We start from the raw sequence: 10110 nt of genomic DNA, 5'->3' as shown, positions 1-10110 counted from the left end.
TTGTGTGACAAAAGCTAATAGGCTAAAAAATATTTATAAGGTATTGTAACCAGGAAATAGGTTGGCTTCTGGTAGAATGGTGTTGAGTATTGCATGTTTTATGTCTCACCCTGCTATGAGACTGATAATGGAATAAAATCTTTTAAAACGCCTCTCAGCCACCCTATCTCTATAAAAGCTGGGAATAATCCAACATTTTCCATTATGTCTGGCATCTTGGTTATGGGCAACAGGAATTGCTTCCTTTCTGGTGGAACTTCCTCTCTGAGTCTTGGCCTCTTTCACTTCATGCCCTCATACTGCCAGAGTGTCCAAGACTGAGCACCAAGATGTTTCCTATTACCATCCGAGTAGCAGTTGCATCTGGACAGTTTTCCTTATCTCCTGTTAATAGGCCCATCAATGTCTCGCCTCATGACTCAGAGATAACACTCTCCAAGAGCCAGTTCTGTTTAACAGGTGATTAAGAACACACCTTGTGACTCAAAATAACATCAGCCCATTGTGAGATGCTCCGCCCAGGGGGAGAAGCTAGGCATTCCCACCTGGATAAATCCAGGAATTTCTAGACAGAAAGCCAGCCTTTCCACAGGTTTCCAAGAAGACACAGCAACCACATCTGCCACTCCAAGAGGACTGCAGCCACTCCAATTTGGACTGCTACCAGCACGCTGGCCAAAGCGGGTGTCAGGTTGTATTCTGACTTTGCCAGTGGTCTTCCTTTTGTATCATTGTGTGTATTTTTGTCTTTTGTTTTCCCTTTTCCCAATAAATTGTATTTCTGACTTGGAGTCTCTCACTGGTTTTGCTTTCAAACCAGAACACAGAGCAACATATTTTTCCCACTGTCACACCAAAATGGTCACAAAATGGACAACCAGTCAAGAGGTCTCTCACTTTTATAAGTCCTGGTCCATTAGCATATTTGAGTTAATTGTGCAATTATAGCTTTAGGTTATGAAGTCCCATCCTTCTTCTTCTCTCTTCGGTCCTCATTCTTTATGCTCTTGGGTCTGAAATTTGGGTCGGTTGTCATTGGTCCCAAGCTAGGAAAGGAATTATTTTGTCAACTTTACAGCCTTCAAAATCTTTTTCATAATAATGGGAGGAATGCCTCAGCCAGCTACCATTAGTGAGCTTCACAGGTATTTGATTGCATTTGCTTGATGTTTGGAACAACTGCAAGAAGGGTAATTGGGAGTGCAGACCCGGTTGTTTAAACCCAAAGATAAAGTCAAATCACAAACACTTTCCCTACGTAGATACCCCCTGTCCTATTTAGGCAATAATTGCCTGATTCAGAAGAATGAAGTCAGCATGGGCTTCCTTCTTTGTCCCCATATCCCATCCCATTATAGACCTCACTTAGGATATTGAACCACCATTTATGTTCAACTTAGCTAGTCACCCATAGTCACTCTTCAGATCCTTCTGGCCCTCTGCAGATAGGGCCAACAACAGCTAAGATTAAAAACTTTGGCTGCTTCTTCTCCTAAGGCTGGAAATGGATTCTTCCATTCCTGGCCTAAACTTAGCTGACAATATAAAAGTAGAATTAGTAAGGAAAATATTCTAATAGTGTATTCTAATGACTTAGTCTAATTTTAACCTTGTCTCCGCACCACCTGTGGCCAGTGAATGCACAGAAACCACCTAAGATAAAGAAAACAATGACAGCAAGTAGTAGCCCCCCAGTGAGTGGAGATTCTAAAGGAGGGATGCCCATACAGACTATTTCAGCAGATAGTCAGTGGCTAGGTACACACGGCTTTCCTCAATGTTAACGCACTGGCTGCTGCTCCAGACCACTCCTGCGGAGTGTCAGTCAGAGCCTGCTGTCCTTTTTCAGCTGAGATGTGCAAATCTCTGGGGTCTTAGAGACCTTGACCAAAGTGTGATGGGTCCACCTGTGTTCAGCTGTCTTGATGGCTGTTTCTGTGGTCAGTAACACTTGTAAAGTTCCACGCCACTTTGCCACCAGTGGTGCATCTTTCCACTCCTTAAGCAGGACTAAATCCCCTGGTTGGATGTTATGAACAACAAAGTCCAAAGGCAGGGGCTGTGCCAGCTGAGCTTCCTGTTGAAAGGATTCCACAAGAGACAGTATCCTGGCCACATATTGTTTTAAATATACATCACTTATCTCTGCACCCCACTAGGCTGAGAATTACCCAGGTGAGTAATTCCAAACAATAATTCAAAAGAAGACAACTGATTCTCTCTTCTGGATCTGGCCTTCATTCTTGCCAAAGCCAATGGCAAAAGCCCTACTCATGGCATCTTGGTGGCTATTACCTGCGGCGTGGGTTTTTGCTCTCCCCAGCTGCACGCAGCTCTTGGGAGCCCGGCTGTGGCGTAGCTTCCACGTGCTGCCGGGGTTTGCTGCCGTGGGTTCCTGGACACGGCTCCGTGTCTCGGGCGCGTGGGCTGGCCAGTCTCTGTTACCGTGTGCTAGGGACCCGGCAAAGAGGAAGGAATTTGTCCATTTACTCCGTGCTTGGCAGGAACGGTTTATTGGTCAAGTGGCGCGGATCGATGGAAAGACGCGACCGCTCCCGGCACTCGCATGGGAGCAAATGGCGCCTAACTGCCGGTGGGATAGGGCTTTATGGAGGGGCGAGGCGAAGGGATCCACGGCCTGCTGCCCAATATGGGGCGGCTGCCGTGGCGGTGACGCCAGCAACAGCGACCAACCAGAGAACCCCGCAGGGGCGGGCACCGAGCCAGAGCGGGCTGAGTGGGACCGTGTGGCTCGGGGCGGCCAGCACGGGGTTTCCCGGGGCCGGACGGCAGGGTGGTTACAGGAGCGGCAGAGGGGGAAGATCCGGCAGCAGGCAACATGGGGGCAGAAACCGCGGGGGGAAACAACGCGGGGGAAACGCGGGATTACAGAACTTGACTTATTTTAACATAAATTAAAAACCCTAATCTAAACCCAAACTCCGGGATGCTACAATTACCAGCTTCAAAAGGTGTTTCTTTATTTCTCTCTTCATTTTTTTTTTTTTCTACCTGACACAAGCTCTGGTGGTGCCAGGGGGCATGGAGGATCCATTGTTTTCCAAAAGCAGCCATAACCCCTTGAAGGATCTTTCCTATAAAATGAGTTCCCCTGAGTCTGTTGCTTCTACAATCCTATATCCTGGAATAATTTGTTCCAAAAATACCTTAATAGGTGATGCTGTAGCTGCTGAAGCAGATGGGAATGCTTCTGGTCACCTTGTTAGTGGATATAGAATTAACAGAAGATATTTAAGCCTTCCCACTTGGGACATCTCAGTAAAATCCACTTGGCATCTTTAAAAGGGACATAGAGCCCAGGGCCTCCCTCCCTTGGCAGCTTTCTTTGTAACTTTGTTATTGGCTTAAGCACCAATCAAGCAAACTTCAACAGCTGCTTTTACCAGACTAAAAAGACCCACAGCAAAATATATCTTGAGGAAGGCTTCTGCCAATCCTCAAGAATTCCAATTACTCCATTCATGGAGTTGTTCTAATACTTGTATGGTCAAAGCTTCTGGTCTCCATTGTTTGCCATCCCTTGTGAACCAATTATTCCCTTTTTTGATCTGTCCCACTCTTTTTAATTATTTCCAGCTCCTCTGGTGGAAAAGACAGTTTCCCTAGCAGTGATTGAGTCACTGGGAAAAAAGGGAGGGTCTTTGAGGGTCCTGGCAAAAGTATTAGTTTCTGAGTTTCTTCATCTACCAGTTAATTGCCTATTGCCTCCTCCAAGTACCCTACCTGATGTCCCCTAATGTACATCATTACCCCCCGTTTTGGTAAATTCACCACCTCCAAGAGAGGAGTAATTAAGCTCTCATGCACTAATGTTTTTTCCCCTGCAGGTTAATAAACCTCTTTCCTCACACAGATTTCTAAATGTGTGCACCGCTCCACATGCATGCTTAGAATCAGTAAGAATGTTAATTCACAGGCTCTTACAAGCACGTACAGTCTGAGCTGACCATGTGGGCAGCAACATCGTCCTTTCTTCTAATTCCCTTCCCTTAATAATAGCGTCTCCTGTAACTCGCTTCTCTTCTACTACCCATAAAGGCTCATTCATGAACACATTTTCTCCCTTAGGCCAGGGAGTGTCTCCTAAATTTTCCCTAGCCCAGGCCTGGAGATCTATCACTTGAATGCAGTCATAGGTTTCTTCCCAGCCCCCCTCTCCAGGACTGCTCAAAGTCCTTGTTTAACAGGAGGCTGGGTTAAACCCTTTCCCACTTCTCAATCCTAAATCTTTCTGTTCCATTAAATAAGTTTTAGGCTGTAATAACCAAGCCCTGGACATCCACTTAGAGGCTTTTTCACTTCACAAAACTTTAATTTGATGTGAGACTTTCATAAATCTCATAAAACATTCTCCTGTCTTCAGTTTTCAGACTTCAGTTACTATTAAAGCCATAGCTGCACAATTCTGCAGACAATGAGGTCAGCCCCCTGGCCTCTGGGTTTAACATCTTAGAAAAGTAGACAACAGGCTGCCATGCAATCCAGTGTTCCCATAGTAAAATTATTTTAGTATGGTTCTGTTTAACATCCATACATAATTCAAATTCTTTTTCCCTGTCCAGAAGGGCTAGGGCACTGAACCTAGAGCTTCAGTTAATCCCGGTTAATCTGCCTTTTTTTTTTTTTTTTTTTTTTTCCTAACACTTTAAAATTCTGTGATCCTTCTGGTGTCCATTCATGCAGTTCTTTAACTGGCAGGACAGGAGTATTATAGGGAGACATATATGGCTCCAAAAAACCTGCCTTTAAAAGGGACTCAGCAATAGGCTGCAACCCCTTCTTTCCCTGCCTTGGAAAGAGGGTATTGCTTTTTAGACGCCACTTATCATGGTTGCTTCAAAGTACTTTGGAGAGGCTCCATAGCTAATTTTCCTGATTTCCTTGGGACTGCCCACACTTGTGGGTTTAGTCTCTCTCAGAGATTTGACACATAGTTCCAATAGGGTTAGTTTCTGTATCACTTATTGCAATGTTATTTTGCATTCTCAATGTAGCCAGCAAATCCCAGAAACTTATAATTAAAAGTAGGAACAAACAGAAATTCATGCATTTCAAACCTAACTCCCACATGTACTAATCGTGGTTGAAAGAAACACATTCCCACCTCATTTCCACTTACCCCCTGAATAATTAAAGAACTTCTTAACAATTTTTCCCTTTAAGGTATAAAATTCAAAGTGGATTGAGAGTCCCCTGTGTCTATCAGGAAAACACAGTTTTCCTCCAGTTCCGGACCCACCCTAAATGTTATCAAGGGCTCCAGTGTGGTGGGTCCCTGGTATAACAGGAACCCCTGACACCCCTAATAATCCATCTCCATTAATCGCCGGACTTGATCCTCCTGAGGATCCAGTTGTTTCTGCGGGCAATCTTGCTTTCAGTGGCCTTGCAGATAGTACACTGATTTCTTCCAAGATGCTGTTTGGTTGGGCTCTCCCCTGTTGAAGAGGGAATGCCTCTGCCACGTCCTTGTAGCCAAACTCGTCCCTTCTGTCCCAGGGGCTCCCTTGGGCCCTGCAGTTTATCCCTCCTCACAGTAAGAACACTGCCATCACCTTTGCCTTCACCTTTTCTTCATCCCTTCTTACGTACACGTGCTGTATCTTTCTAACCAGTTCATCCATGAGCTTTAGTCTGCCTTTTCTTTGGCCCCCAGCCCCACTACTGCCTGTGGGTGCTCATTCTCACACAACTCAAAATCATTTGTTTCTCCAGTGACCCAAATAAAATCCTTAAAAGAAAATCCTAATCCTACCACATCTAATTTGCATATCCCAGATATTCTTTGCTTCTCCTCTTTGTGCTCACCATCTTTGCCATACACCTTATACTGGAGCCAGTCCCATCCTGCCACCGTGTCCAAATGCAGCCCCTGCCAGCACACCCAGCGGGCACAGCTGGCAGCACCACAGGCAGCTGGGGTGTCTGGCAGCCTCACGGGGGCCAGGGCATCTAGCAGCCTCATGGGGCTCGGGGGCCACTGCCATCCCTGCCCAGGGGGAGGGGAGGGGCGGCCGGATATTGCCTGGCACTGAGCCCTGGCTGCCCCACAGCCCCATCCCAGGCCTGCACCTTCCCACAAGCCCCAAGCCCATGCTTGCAGTCCCCCACTTCCATGCCTGGTCCTGCTACTTCCCACGATAAAGAAACAATTCTTAATCCTGACTTTCTTGTTTTCCCTGTCCTGGAAGCTGGGGATACAAAGGACCTGCAGCTGGATCAGCTGGCAAATTTTGATGATAAATGCCTTCTGCTACTATTTGCCTTAATCATATTCCTCCACATTCCATTTCAACCAATCCTTTCCAAACATAGCAACACCATCTGTCCCCTGTTGCCAAGACCTCTTCTCAACTCCCCTTATTGCCCTCCGGGCATGGATTGTCCTTAATTACCTCTGGGAGAAGGTGCAAACTACCTCAGTATTCTCCCAAGGGATTCTTCGGAGAGCTTTCTGGATCCTCATCCCTTTTGCCAGGACCTGTTGCTGGCTTTACTTATGCTACCCTCTATGGGTGCCTTCTTAGGTTTACTCCCCAAAAATCCCATTGATTGGTGACATTGTCAGTGATCCTTCCCTGTGGACTCTTCATGGACCCTCTCTAGTCCACTACTCGTCTGTATCAAGTGGACACTATTGAGTACTGAAGCAATTGCCTGGTGCCGGCTGCCACCAAAGGGAGCTGATCACCAAAGCTGGGTGAGGGGTGCCTTGAGCTCCCACTCACTGCCATGGGATGGCTGAAGGACGCCGGATGAGTGCCCATATTTTTAGGAAAATTAATCCCTGATGCCAGAGGCTTTTGCCCCAAAAAGAGAAAGAGGAGTCCCATAACTTTATTGGAATAAAGGGAGAGGCCATGGGGCATTTCCTATGGGGTCTCTCAAGTGGTTGGGGGATACAGCCCCCTTTTTATCCTAAGTTTCCCACTGCATCACCCTCTTCTCTGCCCCACTGGCTGAGGTAATCAGACAGTACAGACTTCCCAAATTGCCTACTCTATGCCCCACTCTAATATGCACTCTCCCTTTTGTTATATAAAAGAAAGAAAAAGAAACTCTTCCTAATTCTATGAAGTCTCTGTTCTCTTGCTCTGAGTTCAGGAATTCAACACAGCTTTGGCTGAGCAACAGTCTGTGTTGATTAGTAACAGTTTCTAGAACTAAGAATTTCTTCTATTATTCACTAGCCATAAGTGAAAAAAAAAAACTGCAACAGATGTGACAAGTTCAGGCATCAGACCAGCGAATATAAATCAAAATACAAGAGAGATGGAACCCCCTTGGGAAACGTAAAACCGAGTGCAAAGGGGGAACACGCAATGACACTAATGCTCCCCCACAACCAGGTGGCTGCCTGGACATCCTCCACTCAGCAACACCAGGATCTGCAGGAGTGGATGTGGGGACAGCAGTAGACATCACTTTGACGAACACCAATGTAGAGGTCATACCATCAACAGCAAATGGACCACTGGGCTATGGACTTAGTGCTCCACTGATAGGAAGATCATCCACATCAAAACAAGGCTTTTTTTTTTACCTGGACTGATTGATGGAGATTATTTAGGCAATATTGGGATAATGGTGCAGACTTAGAGGCCACCTAGCCATATTCCAAAAGGCACTAGACTGGCACAGTTAGTTCCATTTGAGGCCAAGGGTCTGAAACAGGGGGTCATGCATAGGGGGGATGGAGGTGTTGGATCAATAGGAACCCCTCAGGTAATGTTTATGTTACCATTATCATTAGCAAAACCAACTAAACCCATTACTTTTCAGCACCCTGATGGAGGAAGTCTCATGACAAAAGCTGCATTGCTGGACACAGGTTCAGATGTCACCATTGTTCTCTCATTTACATGGCCTGCAAAATGGCCTCTGAACACCTTGGGAACACCTGTTATGGGGGTGGGAGGTGTGCAAATGACTCGAATCAGTAAAATGCTCTTAACAGTATGGGTTGATGAGGATGCACATGTTTGGGCTCAGGTGAGATCTTATGTGATGACTACAACAATCTGGCTGCTGGGACGAGATGCATTGAGCCAGATGGGTTTCTGTCTCACCAATGAGGGTTTTTAGTAGTGGTCGTTGAGGGGCGGCCAACCCTAAAATGAAAATAGTTAACAGAAATGCCAATCTGGGTTGATCAATGACCGCTGTCTAAAGAAAAGCTTGCCCATGTTAATTAACTGGTTGGTGAGCAATTGGAAAGGGGGTATATTGTACCTTCTACCAGCCCCTGGAATACACCCATTTTTACAATTCCTAAAAAATCAGGAAAATTAGGTTATTACATGACCTTTAAGCGATTAATCCTGTAATGCAGGATATGGGACCTCTGCAGCCTGGCCCACCCATCATCAAAGTTACCTGTCAATTGGCAACTGTTACTTATTGATTTAAAAGATTGCTTTTCCACAATCCCCTTGCACGAAGACGCCAGTAAGAAGTTTGCCTTCTCAGTGCCATCCATTAACAAAGCAGAGGCAGCAAAAAGGTATCAGTGGGTTGTATTGCCACAAGGGAAGCAAAATTCTCCCATGATGTGCCAACTGTATGTTTGTTGCCTGGGCACTAGCCTCGCTGAGAAAACAGTACTCACAGTATCTTACCTATCATGATATGGATAATATTATGATAGCAGTAGAACACCTGGATACAGCAACCCTGCTACCTGCCTTACAGCAATTGCAGAAGCCAGGCCTTTAAACTGCCCTGGAGAAAGTCCAACAATAAGCCCTGTAGAAATATTTGGGTATGCTTACCACTGAAGCCCAAATTTGACTCCAAAAATTAACTATTTGTACAGAAATTCGGACCTTGTCGCATGACCCCCAAAAAGTTAACTGGGGACATACAGTGGATTTGTAGCACCTGTGGCATTACTAATGAAGACCGTGAGCCCCTATTGCCATTATTAAAAGAGGGAAATCAGGCCAATTTGCTGCACAAACTAACTGAGAAACAACAGAAGGCTTTGACTCAAATTGCCACTAAATTGGGTAGTTCCTTTGCAGATTGTTGGTCCCCTAATTTACTATTGTCCATGGCTGTGTTGAATAGAGAAAAGTAAATGATGGCTATCCCAATGCAGTGGGATAACCAGGCCAATCGGCCACTAAAAATCCTGGAATGGATGTTTTTACCATGGAATGTGAATGAATCCTTGACCACATGAATGGAAGCTATAGCAAAAATCGTAATCAAGGCACGAAAGTGGACACTGGAAATTGCAGGAATGGAACCCCAAAAGATTCTTCTCCGATTAACAAAAGACTTCTTACAATGGTCATTGCAGAAATCAGACACCTTCCAATGGGCATTGTTAAACTTTCCAGGTATTATTAGCACTCATTTTGCCCCTCATAAGCTTTTTTTTCTTTGTGTCAACAGGTGGAAGAACTTCTTTGGCTATCAAAAAAACCTGTAGAAGGCCTCACAGATTTTACTGATGCCAATTGAAAAACTTCTAAAGTAGGCCTTACTTGGCAGGACAGAGGCCAATTCTTTACAGGTTCTTGAGTTACCTGCTGTTATTAGAGTGTTTGAAAAATGGTCCAATGATCCCATTAATATTGTTTCTGATTCTCTCTACGTAGTAGGTGTTGTTGAGCACATGGAGCAAGTATTGCTAAAGGAAATTCAAAAATCTTGGCAAATCTTTTTGCAATTATGGCAGTTACTTAATTCTCGCAAACGGGATTATTTCATTACCCATGTATGGAGTCACTCTGGATTGACGGAAGGCCTGGCCTTAGGAAACGAGAAGGCTGACCAATTAGTGGCACCACTTTGGGCCTCTGCTTCTCCTAATATCAGTAAGTTTGGCCAAGCCAGAAGGGCTCATGAGTTTTTTCACCAAAGTGCAAAAGTTTTACCCAAACAATTTGGAATAGCGCTGCAGAATAACGGTTAATTCCTCGGAAACCTGTCAAGAAGCACTGAATTTGTTTGAGTCTTGGGAGCAATTGGGACAGGCTATTCAATGGTATCATAACCAACTTCAGAAGCTCAAGAAAAAGGAGAGAGAGAATAAGATCAAGGCCATTGAATGCAGAAAAGGAATATTTCTTCCTGGGACAT

At 45.2% G+C, this 10110-nt stretch overlaps 1 long non-coding RNA gene across 1 annotated transcript; it reads left to right on the top strand.

Annotated features, from left to right (window-relative positions):
• The first annotated feature begins 315 nt into the window (after positions 1-315).
• On the top strand, positions 316-785 carry LOC128787286 (uncharacterized). The gene is made up of 2 exons (XR_008430645.1): positions 316-459; positions 593-785. It is a non-coding gene; the product is annotated as an uncharacterized LOC128787286 (long non-coding RNA).
• Positions 786-10110: the final 9325 nt, after the last annotated feature.

This window comes from Vidua chalybeata, chromosome 4 (genome assembly GCF_026979565.1).
Source record: "Vidua chalybeata isolate OUT-0048 chromosome 4, bVidCha1 merged haplotype, whole genome shotgun sequence".
NCBI classification, from domain to species: domain Eukaryota; kingdom Metazoa; phylum Chordata; class Aves; order Passeriformes; family Viduidae; genus Vidua; species Vidua chalybeata.
Note: the sequence above shows the minus strand (reverse complement) of the source record. Positions and strands in the feature narration are given on the sequence as shown.